Source organism: Chiloscyllium plagiosum, unplaced genomic scaffold (genome assembly GCF_037043375.1).
Source record: "Chiloscyllium plagiosum isolate Xiang-an unplaced genomic scaffold, Cpla_swu_hap1 HiC_scaffold_26, whole genome shotgun sequence".
Lineage (NCBI taxonomy): Eukaryota > Metazoa > Chordata > Chondrichthyes > Orectolobiformes > Hemiscylliidae > Chiloscyllium > Chiloscyllium plagiosum.
Genome location: NW_028270164.1, coordinates 10,821,078 through 10,842,224, shown reverse-complemented (window position 1 = coordinate 10,842,224; position 21,147 = coordinate 10,821,078). Strand labels below are relative to the sequence as shown.

The 21,147-nt window shown below is 44.7% G+C and overlaps 1 protein-coding gene across 3 annotated transcripts in view; it reads right to left on the bottom strand.

Moving 5' to 3' along the window:
* Positions 1-21,147, bottom strand: part of LOC122563075 (leucine-rich repeat neuronal protein 1-like) — a 217,505-nt gene that overhangs the window by 4,314 nt on the left and 192,044 nt on the right. For all 3 annotated transcript variants that reach the window (XM_087973470.1, XM_087973469.1, XM_043716458.2), the window contains one exon: positions 16,050-16,189. The gene's annotated coding sequence lies outside the window, so the exon portion shown is untranslated. The remainder of the gene's footprint in view (positions 1-16,049; positions 16,190-21,147) is intronic.

Genomic DNA, 21,147 nt, shown 5'->3' with positions numbered 1-21,147 from the left:
ACCCATATCCCTCCAAACCTTTCCTATTCATTTGTCCATCCAAATGTCTTTTAGACATTGTAATTAGAGTCTAGAGTCATAGAGATGTACAGCATGGAAACAGACCCTTTGGTCCAACCCGTCCAAACCGACTAGATATCACAACACAATCTACTCCCACCTGCCAGCACCCGGCCCATATCCCTCCAAACCCTTCCTGTTCATATACCCATCCAGATGCCTTTTAAATGTTTCAGTTATACCAGCCTCCACCACTTCCTCTGGCAGCTCATTCCATGCACGTACCACGCTCTGCGTGAAAAAGTTGCCCCTTAGGTCTCTTTTATATCTTTCCCCTCTCACCCGAAACCTATGCCCTCTAGTTCTGGACTCCCCCACCCCAGGGAAAAGACTAATAATCCTATCCATGCCCCTCATAATTTTGTAAACCTCTATAAGGTCACACCTCAGCCTCCAATGCTCCAGGGAAAACAGTCCCAGCCTGTTCAGCCTCTCCCTGTAGCTTGGATCCTCAAACCCTGGCAACATCCTTGTAAATCTTTTCTGAACCCTTTCAAGTTTCACAACATCTTTCCGAAAGGAAGGAGACCAGAATTGCATGCAATATTCCAACAGTGGCTGAACCAATGTCCTGTACAGCCACAACATGACCTCCCAACTCCTGTACTCAATACTCTGACCAATAAAGGAAAACATACCAAACACCTTCTTCACTATCCTATCTACCTGCAACTCCACTTTCAAGGAGCTATGAACCTGCACTTCAAGGTCTCTCTGTTCAGCAACACTCCCTAAGACCTTACCATTAAGTGTATAAGTCCTGCTAAGATTCGCTTTCCCAAAATGCAGCACCTCGCATTCATCTGAATTAAACTCCATCTGCCACTTCTCAGACCATTAGCCCATCTGGTTCAGATCCTGTTGTAATCTGAGGTAACCCTCTTCGCTGTCCACTACACCTCCAATTTTGGTGTAATCTGCAAACTTACTAACTGTACCTCTTATGCTCACATCCAAATCATTTATGTAAATGACAAAACGTAGAAGGCCCAGCACCGATCCTTGTGGCACTCCACTGGTCACAGGCCTCCAGTCTGAAAAACAACCCTCAACCACCACTCTCTGTCTTCTACCTTTGAGCCAGTTCTGTATCCAAATGGCTAGGTCTCCCTGTATTCCATGAGATCTAACCTTGCTAATCAGCCTCCCATGGGGAACCTTGTCGAACGCCTTACTGAAGTCCATATAGATCACATCTACTGTTCTGCCCTCTTCAATCTTCTTTGTTACTTCATCAGAAAACTCAATCAAGTTTGTGAGACATGATTTCCCACGCACAAAGCCATGTTGACTATCCCGAATCAGTCCTTGCCTTTCCAAATACATGTACATCCTGTCCCTCAGGATTCCCTCCAACAACTTGCCCACCATCAAGGTCAGGCTCACTGGTCTACAGTTCCCTGGCTTGTCTTTACCGCCCTTCTTAAACAGTGGCACCACGTTTGTAAACTTCCAGTCTTCCAGCACCTCACCTGTGACTATCGATGATACAAATATCTCAGCAAGAGGCCCAGCAATCATTTCTCTAGCTTCCCACAGAGTTCTTGGGTACACCTGATCAGGTCCTGGGGATTTATCCACCTTTAACCATTTCAAGACATCCAGCACTTCCTCCTCGGTAATCTGGACATCTTGCAAGATGTCACCATCTATTTCCCTACAGTCTATGTCTTCCATATCCATATCCCCCACTTCCGCAGGAGATTCATTTCATACTCAAACCACTCTCTGTGTAAAAACATTACTCCTTATGTCATTTTTAATCTCTCTCCTCTCACCTTAAAAATGTCCCCTCTAGCCTTGAAAGCTCCCATCCTAGGGAAAAGATACCTCCCATTAACTCTTTCAAACCCTCATTATTTTATAAACTTCTGTCAGGTCACTTCTCAACCTCCTACACTCCAGTGGGGGGTGGGGGGTCGGGGGAAGGCAGGAGATTGGCACCAAGTAATAGAGACAGTGCAAACATTATGGGCTGAATGGCTTCCTTCTGCACCGTAACAGTTCTGTGATTCCCTCCTGCCCATCAATAAATTCAAGTCACTCCATCCCTCCCTGGTGGGTGTGGGAGGCCAATATCAATCTAACAACATGGTCTACCCTTTCCACTACTGGGTTGTCTGGCCACCCTCTAAACCCCTCACAGCAAATCTCTCAAACCAGACATCCTTCAGCCAATCCGACAGCACCATCAGACAGCAGGGAGTAACTCATTTCTAGAAGCGTGAAGATGTTAGTTTCTGCAGCAAAGGGTCCTGAAAAGTAGCTGGAAACAAATTAAGTAGTTAATATTCAAAAGAGGATTGTATCAGCACTTGAAGGTGAAAAGTTAATTATGGGTTGATGGAGAAAGCATAGGGGAGTGACACTGGGTAGCTGTACCAACGGGTCAGCATTGACACAAGGGGCTGAGCGGTCATCTTCTGTGTTCTATCATTGTCCAATTCTTAGAATCATCAATGGAACAAGTCCTGCAAGCTAAGCTCAATATCTACCCAATGTAGTTATAAAGGAGGCTTCATTTTGATTTTCCGATTCACCCACCTTAAACCAGATCATAACTATGCAGTCATTGCTACTACAATGGACTTCTCTGCCCTTCGATGTTTAAATTCCATCAATTCTTGTCATCATCTGAGATTAGAGCCCAGTGATTGTTTCTGAATATGAGAGAGGTATCACATAGTTTTCACATTGCCACGTACTATAATTACTTCAAACCTGATTTTTGTGCCATTAAAATAGAAGAATACATATTCAGTCTACCCTTTTATCCTGTAAGGGTTTCATTTCCTATCCACATTCACTTATGTTCTTGTCAATCGTGAGGTACAGATTCATCAAAGAGATACTCCTGAGGAGTTGGAGACATGCAATATAGCAAGTACAGTAAATCTCAGTGTTCAGAAGAGAAGCTACAACTGTATATCTTTACAATCTGCAACTACCTAAGGTACAGTTTCCAATGTTCCTTCTTCCCTTACCTAGCCCAAATAGACCATTCTTCAAATGTTCAGAATGACTTGTTAAAACTTAGTCACTTGCGGGTGGTAAGCACCAATGGGTGGGCCAGCATTTTATTGCCTGTCCCTATTTTCCCCTTGAGAAGGTGCTGGTGAGCTGCCTTCTTGAACCACTGCAGTCTATGTGCTGTGAGCTGACCCACAAATGCCCTTAGCAAGGGAATCCCAGGATTTTGATCCAACAACAGTGAAGGAATAGTAATATATTTCCAAGTCAGGATGGTGAGTGGCTTGGAGTGGAGCTTGCAGATTATGCTGTTCCCATAGATCTGCTGCCTTCGCCCTTCTAGGTGGAAGTGGTTTTGGGTTTGGAAGGTGCTGTGCTGAGGACCTTTGATGAATTTCTGCAGTACATCTTGTGGGTAGTACACACTGCTGCTACTGAGCATCAGTGGTGCAGAGGGTGGATGCTTGTGGATGTGGTGTCAATCAAGCAGGCTGCTTTGACCTGGATGGTGTCAAACTTCTTGAGTATTGTTGGAGCTGTGTCTATCCAGGCAAGCGAGGAGTATTCCATCTACTCCTGACTTGTGCCTTGTTGATGATGGGCATGCTTTGGGGAGGCATGAGATTATTTATTCACTGCCTAACGAAGTAATCCTAACCTCTGACCTGCTCTTGTAGCCACTGTGGTGAGTCTAGTTAAGTTTCTGGTCAATGGTAACCCCAAAGATGTTGAAAGGGGAGACAAAGTCTTTTCCCTGAGGTGGGATGTTTCCATGCTGTACATTTCCATGACTCCATGACTCGGTGTTGGTAACACCATTGAATGTCAAGGGGTGGTGATTAGATTGTCTCTTTTTGGAAACAAAAAAAGTCGCAGGAAAAGCTCAGCAGGTCTGGCAGCATCTGTGGAGAGAAACCAAACTTAATATTTTGGGTCCGGTAACCCTTCCTTGGCACTGAAGGTAGCTCGGAAAATGTTGGTTCATGTGCAGAGGGTAGGGACCCTATCGTAGTGCCCATTACAACAAATATAACCAGTACAAACAAAGGGAAGTTCAAATATACTAACTGATGGTCCTTCTTTAGCCAATACTTAGTCTCAAGCACCCTCAACTAATCTTGTGCCCTCTCAAGTGGGATGCAAAAACATAACACATTGGAGCAGGAGGTGGTCATTCAGCTCCCTGAGCCTGTGCTGCCAGTCAGTAGGATCATGGATGATCTGAAATATACATAGAGGATGCTGGAGAAACTTAGCAGGCCTGGCAGCATCTGTGGAGAGAGAAACAGACTTAATATTTCAAGTCTGGCATGACTCTTCCCACTGTTGCTGCCAGATCTGCTGAGTTTCTCCAATATTCTTTGTGTTTGTTTCAGATTTCCAGCATCTGCCACATTTTGCCTTTGCACTTGACTGATCTGATGTTGCCTTAACTCTAATTTCCAGCCTCGACCCCACAACTCTTTATGCCCTTGTCAATCAAAAACCTGTCCATCTCAGCCTTGAATGTATTCAATGATCAGCCTCCAGTCCTCACTGGGGGAATGAATTCCAAACAGCATCGACCCTCGCTAAGATGAAATTTCTCCTCATCCCCATTTTAAGCAGGCAACACCTTATCTTGAAATGGTGTTCCCCAGTGCTAGATCCTCCCATGTGGACAGATGTCCTACTCCACAGGTTTGAGTTCAAAAATCTAGACTGAAATACCTGTGCAGCACTGAGGCAGTGCAACACTGTTGGGAGTGCTTCTTTTCAGATTAGATTTCAAACTGAGGCCTGTCGAGTTGATTTTAAATGCTCCCCGGCACCATTTTAAAGAAGGGCACAAGAATTATCTCTGGTGTCCTAGCCAATAGATATCTCTCAATCAACATTGCAATGAATGGGTTATCTGGTCATAAAAATGTTGGTGCTTGTTGGAGCTTGCTATGCACAAGTTGGCCACCACCTTTCCTACAATAGTGACTGTGCTTCAAAAAGAACATTGGTTGTCAAGCAATTTGGAACATCTTGAATGATGCTATACAAATATGAATCGTTTTTACCCATCTTTCATAGAGTCATAGTCATGGAGTCATACAGCACAGAAACAGACCCTTTGGCACAATTAGACCATGCAGACCATATTTCCAAACTAATCTAGTTCCATTTGCCTGCACTTGGCCCATATCCCTCCAAACATTTCTTATTCACGTACTTATCCAAATGTCTTTTAAACATTGTAACTGTACCTACATCCACTGCTTCCTCTAGACACTCAATTCACACATGAACCACTCTCATATAAGAAAAATTGCCCCTCATGTCTTTTTTAAAATAATTCTCCTCTCACCTTGAAAATATACCCCAAAGTCTTGAAATACCTCACCCTAGGGAAGAAACACCTGCCATTCCCCTAATCTATGCCCGTCATCATTTTATAAACCTCTATGAGGTCACCCCTCAACCTCCTACGCTCCAGTGAAACAAGTCCCAGCCTATCCAGCCTCTCCTTATAACTCAACTCCTCCATTCCCAGCAACATCCTGGTAAATCTCTTCTGAACTCTCTTCAGCTTAATAATATCCTGCCTATAACAGGGCGAACAGAACTGGACACAGTATTCCAGAAGTGCTCAGGAAATCTCTTTTATTGTCAACAAAGTTCAGGCACATTCTGTCTGATGTTCCACATTCATTGTCTAACTACAAAGGACAGATCATCTGTGTCACCTTGCTGTGTATAAATTGGTTGCTTCGTTTCTTACATTACAGTAGTAACTGTGTTTCAATGGCTGTTACATGATTTGGGAGGTCCAGAGGTCATGAAATGCCCCATAACTATGCAAGTCTTTCCCTGGTGTCAAAATTATTGATTGATCTACAGATCTTAAAGGGGCATCACCTTGGAGTCTCACCATTGCAGCTGGTGGAATTTAAAAATTTGTGGGGTTCAGACACCAAGTGGAGTTGAGACCACAATCAGATCATGTGAGATCTCACTGAATGATGGAGAGGGGCGAAAAGCCTGTGCCTGCTCCTTTCATCCCAAATATAGTTTTTTTGGTATATCTGGAAGGGTTGGAGGGGAGTAAAGCCCCATTGTCATTGCGACAACATCACCTGCAAACTGAGTTTGTGATGCATCTGGATATCTGGGGACCACTAGGAAGGGTCCAATGCAATGCTGCACATGTTACACACACACACACACACACACACACACACACACACACACACACACACACACACACACACACACACACACACACACACACACACACACACACACACACACACACACACACACACACACACACACACACCCTGGAAGTCAATGCCTCAGTCATTGTGCCAATGTTGATCACTATATGAGGAATCTTGGAGTGTCTGTGCACATGCACAGAGATGCTGCTTCGAGGGAATATTAGCCTTAACACTCAGCACAGGATACACTGGGATTGTTATGGGACAGGAAGCTGCAGCGCTGGACACTAGTGGGGAATGGAAGGAGTGCCGGCTGCGTTTATAATCTCAAAGTGATTTGAAATGGTTTGAAATACAATAGTGCATTCGTTGCATATGTTGGATTGCCTTGCACAGGGTGACATTGAATCGAAGCACAGCCTAATGTATCTGCTTGTGACCACCACGGCCCACTTCCTCTTCCCTTCACCTCTCCCTATCAGCATCATTATTGAGTAAGGGGAGTTGTATCTCTACTCTGGCCATTACTACTGAGTATGTGTGAAGGAAACTCTGTCATACCATCTATGCTACTTAACTCTGTGATCTGCCTGTATTGCTCATAAGACAAAGCCTTTCACTGTGCCTCAGTACATGTGACAATAAATTCAATTCAATTACTGTACATATATGCTCTCTGTAGTCACTTTTCCATTGTAGCAAAGTGTAGCGCACGTTTGGCTCTTACTCTGAATGCACCAATGTTTGGAGAATGGTCTGATGATTCCTGGCCTTAACCATTGAGTAGCATCTGAAAGGATTAATACATTTTCTCCAGTCTCCAATTTAAAACCAGGTTAGTTTCCAATTACCCAAATTTCTGTGTGCCAAGATTCATCCTGAAGGTCTGTACTTTAAAGGAAGTTGAATTTTTATTGGGGAAAGGTCACATCTTCCAGGAAGAGCTCATCCTGTCATTTGACCTTCCACGCTAATGGGACTCCTCACAGATTACTGTAGTCTGTGTTTAATTATATATGCTACTGCTGTAGCTCTACCGTGGTTTTTCTCTTGTTGTTTGCAATTTTTTTTAAAAATGACTTGCTTGGATCCCTCCTAGTTAAGTTATAGAGTTCATAGAGATGTACAGCACGGAAATAAGCCCTTCGGTCCAACTCGTCCATGCCGACCAGATATCCTAACCTAATCTAGTCCCATTTGCCAGCACTTGGCCCATATCCCTCTAAACTCTTCCGATTCATATACCCATCCAGAGAAGGGGAGAAGCAAGTGGTAAGAGAATGCGAAGGCACAGTGTGCAGTTAAAGGCACAGGTCCAGGCGAATGTTAAGAGTTTGTGAATCCATTCAGTATTCTAACAACAATAGGGTAGAAACTGTTTTGAAACCAGCTGATGCGTGTGTTCAGGCTTCTGTAACTTCTCCCCGATGGTAGAGTTTGTAGAGGAACATTGCCAGGGTGGAATGGATCTTTGAGAATACTGGCGGCCTTTCCTTGACAGCGGGCCTGGGGGAGATGGATTCAATAGATGGGAGGTTGGCCTTTGTGATTGTCCAGGCCGAGTTCACCACTCTCTGTAATTGTCTTCAATCTTGAATGGTACAGGTACAGTTCCCATACCAGGTAGTGATACATCCAGACAGAATGCTCTCGATGGCGCACCTATAAAAGTTGGTAAGGTATTCACCGTTATGCCAAATTTCCTCAGCTGCCTGAGGAAGAAGCGACGTTGTTGGGCCATTGTAACCAGTGCATCCGTGTGAAGGGTCCAAGAAAGCTTATTGTGGATGACCACTCCCAGGAGCTTGACCCTCTCCATTCGTTCCACCTCTGCACTGTTAATGTGTAGAGGGGCATGAGTAATATCCCGCCGAAAGTCAATAATGAGTTCCTTGGTTTTGCCAGCATTGAGAGCTCGGTTGTTCTCAGTGCACCATTTTTCCAGATCTTCCACCTCCTGTCTGTAGTCTGTTTCATCGCCATCTGAAATTCGACTGACTATTGTGGTGTCATCAGCGAACTTGTAAATGGCAATAGTCCAGTATTTGGCGACGCAGTCACGGATATACAGTGAGTACAGGAGAGGGCTCCAGTGTTGAGTGTTAGTGAGGATGAATTATTGTCCCCAATCTTCACTGATTGTGGCCTGTGGGTCAGGAAACTGAGGATCCAGTTGCAGAGAGTGGGGCTTAGTCTGAGACCACTAAGTTTAGTAATCAGTCTCGATAATTCTTAATCATTATGATGCTTTATTAAGCATGACTGCTTGTCAAGCTTTAGGTATCTATCAGTTACAAGACACTGAAAATACATCAGTCCTAAGATTACATGGGCCCTCCCATCTCTGTCAAGCCAGAAACTGGAAGCAATGCATTCAAGGAAGTGCCAAAGAAGGCAATATTGAGCCACCAGAGAGCATTCCAGGCAGTGGTTTGCTCTTTCAGATTGTAATTACAGAGAAGGAAAGCAGCACACAAACCCTTCATTTACTCAAATGTCAAACTCTGGACATTCCTAAGCTAACGCACTGGGGACACTGTTCCTGGAAACCCAGTTGTCTCTTTTAAGGAGAATCAGTTCTGTCTTGAACAAGATAAAGAAGAAGCAAAGTCATCTACTAATTGCATAGAGCCTGCCCAGAAGATGCAGGAACAGCAAACTGCACTGACAGTCCCTCCCAGAGGGGTTAGTCAGATCACTGCCAGGAAGCAAGATTCAATCCAAAATGAAAGAAAATTAAAACTCACAGGTTTCCACAGCCAGTCAAGTGGCCACAGAATCAAGATCTTCAGTTGTGCAAGGAGGTGGTATCAGATTTCAAAATAAATTTAATACGATTGAAGTTTCAGGCAGAGCGGATGGTTCCACAGCACCACAGGCAGAAGTGAATTGTACTGAATAATTCTTTGCCATCACGTACAGAGAACATTAACATGAGCGTGACATGCTCGGTGAAATATTTCAACCCTCAGAAAAGGCCCATCAGAATGAATACAATAATAACTAATAAGGTCAAGCCAAAGAGAAAGTTCTTTCAATCCAAGTGGACCATAAACATGCACAAACTGTTGTATTGATGGTAGCTGGAGGCTGGAAGAGAAACTCATCAGCAAGGCAAGAAAACACGAAAGAGTTAGTTCAAACAAAGCCTATGAAACCAGATTATCAAGCTCATGGAAACATGGAATTCCTTTGAAAAGTTTAAAGTTAAATTAGATTGGCTTAAATTCCCTACAGTATGGAAACAGGCCCTTTGGCCCAACAAGTCCACACCGACCCTCCGATGAGTGACCCACCCAGACCCAACCCCCTAACCTGTATTTACCCCTGACTAATGCACCTAACACTATGGACAATTTAGCACGGCCAATTCACCTGACCTGCACATCTTTGGAGCAAACTGGAGCAGCGAGAACTCAATAGAATTAGTACAGACTGCACACACACAACATGGGTGCTGGGAAAAATATAACCACTACCGCAGTTAGGTGGTAGTGTGGGGGAGGGAAAAGATAGAATTAGTACATATAATTATGTCAGTGCGATTCCCAAGTCAAATATTCAGCTGTTAGCAGTTAAACAGCACAGTCAAGCCTAAAATGAGAAGCTTGCAGAAGAATTCCAAAGTTCTTGCACTCACACAACTGGCACTTCCACCCAAGTGACACAGTGGAGAAATGCAGGATAGAAAACTTTTTTGTTGCAGAGATATTCACAACTCCAAAACATAGTGAATAAGTATCTTTAGTCCCTTGTTAAGGCCTGAGATTGCCTGCAGAAGGAAGTTATTCTTTCAAGTGGCTTTGAAAATCAGAATACCACACAGGAGTGTCGAGGCAGCGGGCCGTGGAGGGGGTGTTTAGGGCCGACTGCCTGCCCCTCTTCTGCGGTTACGTTAGAGCCCGGGTGTCCTTGGAGAAGGAGCACGCGGTGTCCACCAACACCCTGGAGTTGTTCAGGGAGAGGTGGGCGCCGCAGGGAGTGGAGGGCATCATTTCTCCCTCCAACTCGATTTTGATTTAATCCCTGCCCTCCCCTTCACTGTTTTGATCACACAGCATTGCCCTTTTGTGAAGGGCAGTGTTTGTCACTGGCCACTCGGGTGTTTTCCTATCTTCCTGGTGGTGGAATTTGAATAAAGATTCGTGCACTTTGTGTCTTTCACTGTGTATCACACCTGCACACACACACACCATGGGTGCTGGGGAAAAAAAAATAAGCACTACCGCACTTAGGTGGTAGTGTGGGGGGAAGGAAAAAAGAAAAAAACTACACAGGAGTTTCCTGTTGGTCCTATACGGACATTTATTCTGTTATTCAGATGATAGAGTCCTACATTCTCATGGAGATCCTGAGATGCCTTGGCTGCACATTGGTGCCTCAAGGTGCAAGTGTTGAAGTGATATTCTACCAGCAGAAAAATACATCAGTTGGAGCATAAAACACAACTGGTCAGACAGCATCTGTGGAGAGAGCAAACTAACGTTTCCAGTCCAGACAAGACAAGCTGGTGGCAGAGTAAGACACACCAGTTGGAGCTCCTCTGCTTGCCAGTTCCTTCTCCTTCTCCTTTTTTTCCTCCTCTTTGCAGTATTCTTTTCTCCCACTGACCCGACTTTTAACTGGACAATGGAGTTGAGGGAGACAAGTCATGACCAGGACCCAGGCAGACGCTGAGAATGCAGACTGAGTTAGTGCAGCAGCCACAGAGCGAGCACGGGCTGAATGGCGGACTGAGTCCCAGACTGATGGCAGCAGGGTCAGCATGGACTGGGGCCAAATGGCAGACTGAGTCCCAGAGTGATGGCAACAGGGTGAGCATGGACTGGGGCCGAATGACGGACTGAGTCCCAGAGTGATGGCAGCAGGGTCAGCATGGACTGGGACAGAATGGCAGACTGAGTCCCAGAGTAACGGCAGCAGGGTCAGCATGTACTGGGACCGAATGGCAGACTGAGTCCCAGAGTGACGGCAGCAGGGTCAGCATGGACTGGGGCCGAATGACGGACTGAGTCCCAGAGTGATGGCAGCAGGGTCAGCATGGACTGGGGCTGAATGGCGGACTGAATCCCATTGTGACGGCAGCAGGGTCAGCACGGACTGGGGCCGAATGGCACGCTGAGACCATCAGTGATGGCAGCAGGGTCAGCACGGACTGGGGCTGAATGAGGGATTGAGTCCCAGAGTGATGGCAGCAGGGTCAGCACGGCCTGGGGCCGAATGGTGGACTGAGTCCCAGAGTGATGGCAGCAGGGTCAGCATGGACTGGGGCCGAATGGTGGACTGAGTCCCAGAGTGACGGCAGCAGGGTCAGCATGGACTGGGGCCGAATGGCGGACTGAATCCCATAGTGACGGCAGTAGGGTCAGCATGGACTGGGGCCGAATGGCGGACTGAGTCCCAGAGTGACAGCAGCAGGGTGAGCACGGACTGGGGCCGAATGGCGGACTGAGTCCCAGAGTGACGGCAGCAGGGTCAGCACGGACTGGGGCCGAATGGTGCTCTGAGACCCAGAGTGACGGCAGCAGGGTCAGGATGGACTGAGGCCGTGTGCTGGAGCATCTGCGGAGTGGGTCTGAATGTGAGCCGATGCGTGGTGGTGGCGTTACTTCGTGTTCCGAGTCCGATGGGCACAGACACATTCTGGAAATCTTTCATTATTGTTCGAGACTTTCTAAACTCTATTCCCATGCTTACCTATATTTTTCTTACTCTGTAACACCAGTTACAATATCTGTACCTAGGTACTCTGTACCTAAAATGGTGCCGAGAGGCGACATTACAAAGTTTTCACTGCACCCATTGATTGCGCGTGATAATAAAGACTATTGTGTTCATCTTTGCCTTTTGCAGAATGCTCTTTATCCTTTTCTCATCTATTACATTCCTCCCTTGAACAGAAAGTAGTACAGGCAGAAAGGAGAGTGAGAATTCAATTTTCTTGACTTCCTTTTCAGAAAGCTGTGACCAGCCTACTCCTGGAGTCTTCTCCTTCAAATTAGTGTTTCCTTGATTGGTCTAAACTGCTGCTACATTGAAGTCTTTTTGTTGGTTCAAGCTCAAAGACTAACCATCATCAGTCTCAGAAGCTGCCAATTGTGTGTCCAACAGCCTCTCAAATGGGTTCTGTAAGAATGTGTGAAGAGATGGATTCATCAGAAAAGATCCTTTGTCGCACTGTTTGCGGGCCAAGAGAAGGAGTTGTACTTCCCCTGCTCCTCCAGACTTACCTCCACATGATTGGACCCCTGTGATAGGTTAGTTCTTACATCAATACCTCCATCCTGCTCTATTCCCATGCTGGAATATCTCTATTTCATTCACCGACTGCCTTCCCATCAACAGGACAGATGGTCTGTCCTTCGGCCTGACTGGGACAAGGCGAGGGAATTAGCTTCAATACCTGGGCTGTGCTGACTTGGGCAATGTCACAAGGATCGGGACCGCTACCTTTTGTCATTTATATAAATGATTTGGATGTGAGCATAAGAGGTATAGTTAGTAAGTTTGCAGATGACACCAATATTGGAGGTGTAGTGGACAGCGAAGAAGGTTATCTCAGATTACAATGGGACCTTGACCAGATGGGCCAATGGGCTGAGAAGTGGCAGGTGGAGTTTAATTTAGATAAATGCAAAGTGCTGCATTTTGGGAAAGCAAATCATAGCACGATTTATACACTTAATGGTAAGGTCTTAGGGAGTGTTGCTGAACAAAGAGAACTTGGAGTGCAGGATCATAGCTCCTTGAAAGTAGGGTCGCAGATAGGTAGGATAGTGAAGAAGGCGTTTGTATAGGAAGGATGTTCTAAAACTTGAAAGGGTTCAGAAAAGATTTACAAGGATGTTGCCAGTGCTGGAGGATTTGAGCTATAGGGAGAGACTTAACAGGCTGGGGCTGTTTTCCCTGGAGCGTCGGAGGCTGAGGGTGACCTTATAGAGGTTTATAACATTATGAGGGGCATAGATAGGGTAAATAGACAAAGTCTTTTCCCTGGTGTGGGGGAGTCCAGAACTCGAGGGCATAGGTTTAGGGTGAGAGGGGAAAGATATAAAAGGAACCTAAGGGGCAATGTTTTCACGCAGAGGGTGGTACGTGTATGGAAAGAGCTGCCAGAGGAAGTGGTGGAGGCTGGTACAAATACAACATTTAAAAGGCATCTGGATGGGTATATGAATAGGAAGGGTTTAGAGTGATATGGGCCGGGTGCTGGCAGGTGGGACTAGATTGGGTTGGGATATCTGGTCGGTATGGATGAGTTGGTCCGGAGGGTCTGTTTCCATGCTGTACATCTCTATGACTTTATTTGCACTGCCGAGGTTGAACCTTCAGCCCCATGTGAAAGAAAAGATCAGCAAGAATTCCTACCCCTTTTCATTGTTCATTGCCTCGTTCTAGAAACCCCCACATCACTGAACATTGTGTGAGAATAGGGTCAGGATTGACAGGTCTCAAACATCCCGGCTTACATTCCCAAAAAGGGACAAGGTGGCTTTCTCTCTGATAATCCCACTGAGAGTTAGTACCTTCAAGAGTAGGGAAGGTGATATGAAAAAAAACTATACAAGGCAGGATACAGTTTATATCCTTGATTACTCTCATTTCCCCATGCCAGTAAATTAATTGAATAGGGAGCAGCCTCTTTAATTGCCCACAACACATTGAGAATAGCTTTGCACTTCCTACTGCACTGGCCACTTGGATTTACAGCTGTTCTGCAAAGCACAGCTCATTAAGGACCAGTTATCTCATGATATTTTCATTACCACAGATACGCTGGGATTTGCACTAAGGGATGATCTCTTCATGAGGAATTCAGGTACCCTGATTGCCTATATGCAAATAATTTTTCCTCTCTGAGCTTTTTCTTTGATGCCATTGACCTGATGATCTGGGAGTTGGGTAACCTCTGCCTGTTGAGAAATAAATGGAAATTTGTAAACGGTTTCATTTGACAAGCTACTGTTTGTTTTTGTGTTTCCGTGCAGTGATTTAAAAGACAATCTTCACACTGTCCCTGTGGAAGACTTTGTACTCTGCAGAAGAAACTATTATTCCTTGCATCGACCTGCATAAGCTGCTTATTCAAATACTGGCTTTTGAAAGAAAGGAGGACTTATATTAATGTAACGCCTTTTACTACCTCAGGAGCTTCACAGCCAATGAGGTAGACATCATTCTAAGATGTGAAACATGACAGAAAATCAGTACACAGCAAGATCCCAGAAAAAAGTTACAGTGAACATAAGAGAATAATAAATCCGAGCAGGAGTACAGGTTATTCTGCTGTAACGCACACTTTGTCGGCACAAATTGGCTATGATGCAATTGACAAATTGTGGATGTTGTTTGGATAATGTGAGCTTTCTACTGAATGGGTATAGCGATATTCTATTAGCGATCTTCTACAGCGGTTTTCCATCACGTGATTTTCTACAGCTCGAGGTTGCAGAGGAACACAACCGTTGCATTACAGCAGGGGCTGAAGGCTATTCGGCCCCTCAAGCTTGCCTTGCCATTCAGCAAGGTAATGACTGATCTGCCCCAAGTCTTAACTCCTCTTTTACTGCCAGCTCATTACAGACCTAAACTCTCAGGTGACTCAAAAATATCTCTACCTAATCTTTAACAACTTTCATTGATCTAGCCTCCACAACTCTCTGGGGGAGAAAATTCCCAGACATTCTCCATGATCAGTGGATTATCTCTTTCGCGATGTGGTGAGCACTAAGCATTGGTCACTCTGTACAGAGCTCATCTTCTTTTCATTAAAATAATACCATAGAGTACTTTTATATCCAACTGACCGGGCAAATCTCAGCTTAATGTTTCCTCTGAAAGATGGCACAACATTCCCTCAATGCAGCACACAGGAGGGACATGCAGATTTTGTTCACAAATCTCTGCAAGTCAAGGGCTGTGCAGAACTGGGAGGAAAGTGGAGTGGAAGCCAAAGTTTGATTGGACAGTCATCTTATTGGGAGATGCAGCAGGTTCAACAGGTCAAATGGTCCATGCCTTTTCCTGTTTCTCAATAGTCTTGAAGCTAGGACTTTATGAATCATGAATATGACGAGATTTTGGGTCCTTCACTCCATCCACTTGGACTGAGCTATGATTCCAAAGCAGTGCTCGGGAAGCTTCTATGGCAATTACCCTCCGCCCCATTCCTCTGTGATAGTTCTATTAATATCCGGTGCAATATCATGGACTATTAATTTGATCTTCTGCCTATTGCTCATTGCTGGATGTAGATAGTAGCATGGCTGGATGCATAATGCTGAGCAAGGGTTTGTGATGATAGTTTAAGGTTTATTCATATCTCCACAATGGAATTTTTAACCGGTACATAACCGGTTCACTGGAAAGAATAGATTCTCTACAGTACGGAAACAGGCCCTTCAGCCCAACAAGTCCACAATGACCCTCTGAAGACTAACCCACCCAGACCCATTCCTCTAACCTGACTAATGCACCTAACACTATGGGAAATTTAGCATGGCCAATTCACATGACCTGCACATCTTTGGATTGTGGGAGGAAACCGGAGCACCCGGAACAAACCCACACAGACATGGGGAGAATGTGCAAACTCCTCACAGACGGTCGCCCGAGGCTGGAATTGAACCTGGGACCCTGGCGCTGTGAGGCAGTAGTACTAACCACTGAGCCACCGTGCCGTCCTCGAAGCTTGACTCCATCTTGGGGAAGGGAGCAAATGTCAGTTCTGATTGCTAGTTCGAGCACCTCAAGGTTTCTGGTTCAGGTTTTTGTTTAATGTGATGAATGGTTTTAAAGCTATGATTCTGAGATGTTTATTTCGAACCTTACCTGGGAGTGAACTCCAGTAGGATCCAAGAACTTGGCAGAAGTGTGACAAAAATGGAAATCAATCTCGATAGTCTCAAATCAGTTTCTCTAGAGTCAAGGAGAGAACACGCAGAATTGGCGCTTGCTCCAATAGCTTGTTTCTGTAATCAGGAAATACGAGGACAGTCATTTGAATAAATGCATAAGGAAATCTAGAATGAGAAAAGGCTGTGCAGCCATTCTCTGTGCAGACTGTGTGATCAATTTTCATCTACAGTGCTGTTCAAGCAACCATAGTGTTGTTTTATTGCATTACTTCAAGGCCAATATCTTTAAGACAGTTGTACAGCTTCATGACATGTAACATTCTAGTATTAAAGTACCCGCCTCACCTTCAGTCACTTTGTCTGTGTAATGGTATCAGCGTAGTAGGTCAATTATGTCTGTGCAATGTACAGTAACATCAGTAAGCAGAGAACCTCGACTATGTGTGTAAGTCTGTGATATCAGAAACTCACAAATAGAGTTGTAAACAAATTTCAAGATATCTGACTAAAAAGAATCTGGCCTTCTGCATTATATGTCACTTTGGATAAAACATAGAAAAACACAAACAGCATCACAGGTCGATGTTGCAGGCCTGGAGGGATGTTTGGCTAATGGGCCTTCTTGCCTTGTCTACATGTGTCCCATTCTGGACAACAGGACAGCACTGAGCATCAGTGGCTTGCTGGTGAAGAGTGCGTGACCATTGACAATTTGCCCTTATGCACAGATGCAGTTCCAGAAAGGTCCCACTGGAGGGAAAGACAGGAGTTGGGCCTGTTTGACAGACCAAATAGCCTGTTTCTATACTGGATTCAGCCATGAATGTACCAGCTAATTCCACAACTACCTGAAAAGTACAGGAGGAAGAATTATTTTCTTGCCTCAATTCCTCGAGGTGAAAGCATTCTCAGACATGTGAGACCCTTTTATTACTCTAGGACCATCCCACTTGCCTCTCGTTGCTTTGTAGAAAGTGAGGACTGCAGATGCTGGAGATCAGAGTCGAGAGTGTGGTGCTGGAAAAGCACAGCAGGTCAGGCAGCATCCGAGGAGCAGGAGAATCGATGTTTCAGGCATAAGTCCTTCATCAGGAGTCATCGTCATCATTCGTGATGAACGGCTTGTGCCCAAAACATCGATTCTCCTGATCCTCGGATGCTGCCTGATCTGCTGTGCTTTTTCAGCACCCACACTCCTTCTTTGCTTTGACACCAGTATTGCCTACTGCGGGTGGTTCAAACCCACTTCTGTGCTCAATCGACGCAAGTCACCCAACAGTTTCACATCTTGCAATGTTAAGTAACAGCAGCCTGGGTGACCATTTAAAAATGGAAAAGAAAATGTCTGTACGTTTGGTAGAAGTTTTACTTGGCTGGAAGTTGGAAGGAGAGGAGGAGGAGAGAGAATGAACAATGAAATTAATTGGTGCAAGTGAAATCTATGGCCAAATTAAAAATTCTGCAGAATTGGCTTGAGAACTATTTCACACTGCAGCCAGTAAGTGGGTGAGAAATGCAGCGAATTAAAAAATCAGGGCAGCAGGGTTAGACGTGATAGATTAGGGAGCAGTTAAAATAAGTAATACTCTCGATTGATGCCCTTTAGAAGGTAATTAAACAGCGATGCTGACCTCCAAAAGGCTCTTGAAAGCTTGCATTATTATTAAACTAACTGATTTGCATATCATGCAAGTAAATGCCTCCTTCTAGATATTTTGGATAATATTTGCTCCTCTCTGTCATAGCCCACGGACCTTTGAAAGATATTAACCAGAATTGCAGCAAAGTCATTCCATACCGTGTTGATTTTGATAGTTTATCTAATCTAACCTGCGTGTCCTGCTTTTAATTCGCTGCATTTCTCTTTGTGACACTTGCTTACTTATTCCCAGACCAAAACCTGCAGAATCTGGAACGGGGCCAGAGATTTCATTTCGTGAAAAATGGTGTTGTTCTTTTAATTCCCTACCACCCACCAGCACCAACCCCCAAGCTCCCCAGCAGCGTCTCAACTCATTATTGCTTCGAATCCAGGTTTTCAAAGTGAGGTTTTCCCTCGAGGACCTGTTAGAGGATTCAGAGAGAGAGGGATAGGACTTGCAAATTCAAGTCTCTGTATATTCAATATTTGTTGATGCTCCTTGCCACAGTAGCACAGTTTAATTTGAATAGTTTTTGCAAATAATACATCCCTCAGAGTGTATGAGTATTTGTGGTCGGGAGATGGGGGACATGCTCAATATTATGTGGAGATTCTTGAGAGTTGCATGAATATTTTCAGCAGTGCAATGGATTTGCTAATATTTGGACACACACAGCCGCATTTATAATCCATTAACCTCTTACACAGCTTTTAATTCTGATGCTGTCTACATTTTCATTGCCTGCTCCAATTCCGTTTGTCATTTTTGCAAGTGACAATCCTGACATTACTGATTTGTATTTTACTCAACTACATAGTTGGGAAATTGTCCTGGTGTCTCCCTATTACTTTGGGGCAAAATGCTATGTGAGAATCATGAAAGGGTTCCTGAGGGTCGGTCAAAAGGCCATCAATAAATGGAAAAGAATGGCATAGAAACACAGAGGCAAATAAATGATTGTGTCTTATTGTAGCATGTGCCGACATCCAGGAGGGATTTTCAGGCAAAATCGGTTTCAGACAAGCCAATTCTAAAAGGTCACAGCAGTGACATGAGCAGGTTAATGCATTTTATGTGTGGCGCTGCCAACTCCCACTATGTCTCAGCAACAACTATACTTTGCATTTATATAGCACCTCTAATGTAGTGAAATGTCCCAAGGCAGTTCACAGTCCAATCAGGGCTTGACACCAAAGCCACAACAAAACCTCGCTTTGACGTTCAGTGGTTCTACACCTCTGAACAACACCCCACTGACATTCATATTGTCATTTCTTCACTGTCACCACGTCAATATCCTACAACTGTCTCTCTAACAGCAATGTGCGTCTATGCCACATGCACTGCTAAAGGTGGCCCAATAATTAGGAATGGGTCATAAATATTGATTGCAAGGAGGTGTCAGGACGTGATCGAAAGCTTGGGCAGAAGTCCTATGTCAAGAAGTGTTTTAAAGGATAACAGGATGACAGAGTGGTTAAGAGTGTTAAGGAGGAATATCCACAATTTATGGTCCAGGGACTGGAGGCCAGCAGCGGAGAGATGCACAAGACAACAGACTTAGAGAAACACAGAGTTGTACAAAGAACGGAGAAAATTACATTACAGGAATAGGCTGTTTGGCCCTTCAAGCCTGCACCGATCCAGATCCTCTACCCAAACACTTGCCTATTTTCTAAGGATCTATATCCCTCTGCTCCCTGCCCATTCATGAATCTGTCTAGATACATCTTAAATGATGCTATCGTTACTGCTCCTACTACCTCCGCTGGCAATGTGTTCCAGGTACTCACCACCCTCTGCAGGAAGAACTTTCCATGCATATCTCCCTTCAACTTTACCCCTCTCACCTAGAAATCGTGACCCCTAGTAATTGAGGGTTGTGGGGCTGGAGTTGTTCGTTGAGATAGGGAGGGAGACGTCTTGGAGGGATTTGAAAACGGCGATCAGAATTTTGAAATGGAAACGTTGCTGGACTGGTAGCAATGTAGATCAGGTAATTGGTACTGGGTGATTGGATGGCTGGGTTATGGAGGAATTGGAAAGGGTGAAACGGGCAGTAGTTGTACAACTGTAGCCAGATTTATTTATTCCTGGATGTCTCAAAGTGCTTTACAGCCAGTCAACTACTGGAGAAGTGGCAGCTAGTTTGCACACAGTAAGATCCCACTTGGATAAACGACTAGCTGATTTTATTTTGGTGATATTGATTGAGGGTTAAATATTGACTAAGATTAGTTATTTTCAAAATATTGCCATGGAACTCTTTTACTCCCAAATGAGAATCGAGACGACACTTCAGAAAAACTCCTCACCTGACAGGGTGGCCCTCCCACAGTACTGCGCTGGAGTGTCATGTACCTTCAAGTGCACACGCGATAGCAACTGAGCCACAACTGTCAGAAGAGGAAGAGCGAGACACTTGACCAAAGCAGGGACTGCTGTGGTTCAAGAAGGCAGCTCACCACCATCTCCTCAAGGGCACCTAGGGACAGGGAATAAACGCTGACCCAGCCAGTGACCCCTACGTCGCATGAATGAATTAAAAAAATTCAAATGGAGACTGCACTAATTATGCTGTGGACCAGGAAGGGTCAACTTACAAGAAGCTAGAATCCATTGAAGAGATTGCAAATGGGTCAGAGAGTTATAGCAATGAGACAAGGAGACAAATCCACCTGGGAATACTTTCGTGGAACACTGGTACCAGCTTGCTTTAGTCGTTAATACTTAAACTTGCTGCACATGGGAAATTCTGTCCAGGATGGTTAAAGATGACATTTACTCTGAGGGTTTTACAGCTTACAACCACATACTTACACATTGCGTCCTGTGTTCAGGCTCATTACTCTGCTTATTTTTAGCTTCTCCATTTGTCTTTAATATATTATTGTGTAGCATGTGCAGTGCTTGCTTCACGCTGTTATTAATCACAATGAAACTGATCTTGGCAAAAAGTGACTTGTTATGGATGAACTATTCTCAGTAAAATCCACCCTCTTTGCAAGGTTATCAAATAAATCAGTGAGACAAATGACAAGAAATAAGCTGTGCCCAATGGATGACAGATACCTGAGCTAATGATAGTGCCGATATATGTCGACTCTTTGTGAACTCTCTGCAGCAGACCTTATTCAATGGTCCTGAGATGGAGAGGGTTGACAGCATCAAGTTCCTAGAAATGATGGTCACCAACAATTTATCCTGGTCCACCCACGTTAATGCAACGGTCAAGAAAGCACAATAACACCTCTACTTCCTCAGGAGGCTAAGGAAATTCCGTATGACTATAAAGACTTTACCAATTTTCATAGATGCACCATGCACCATTCTATCTGGATGAATCATGGCTTGGTGTGGCAAGTCCTCTGCCCAGGACCGTAAGAAACTACAGTGAGTTGTGAACACTGCCCAGTCCATCACACAAGC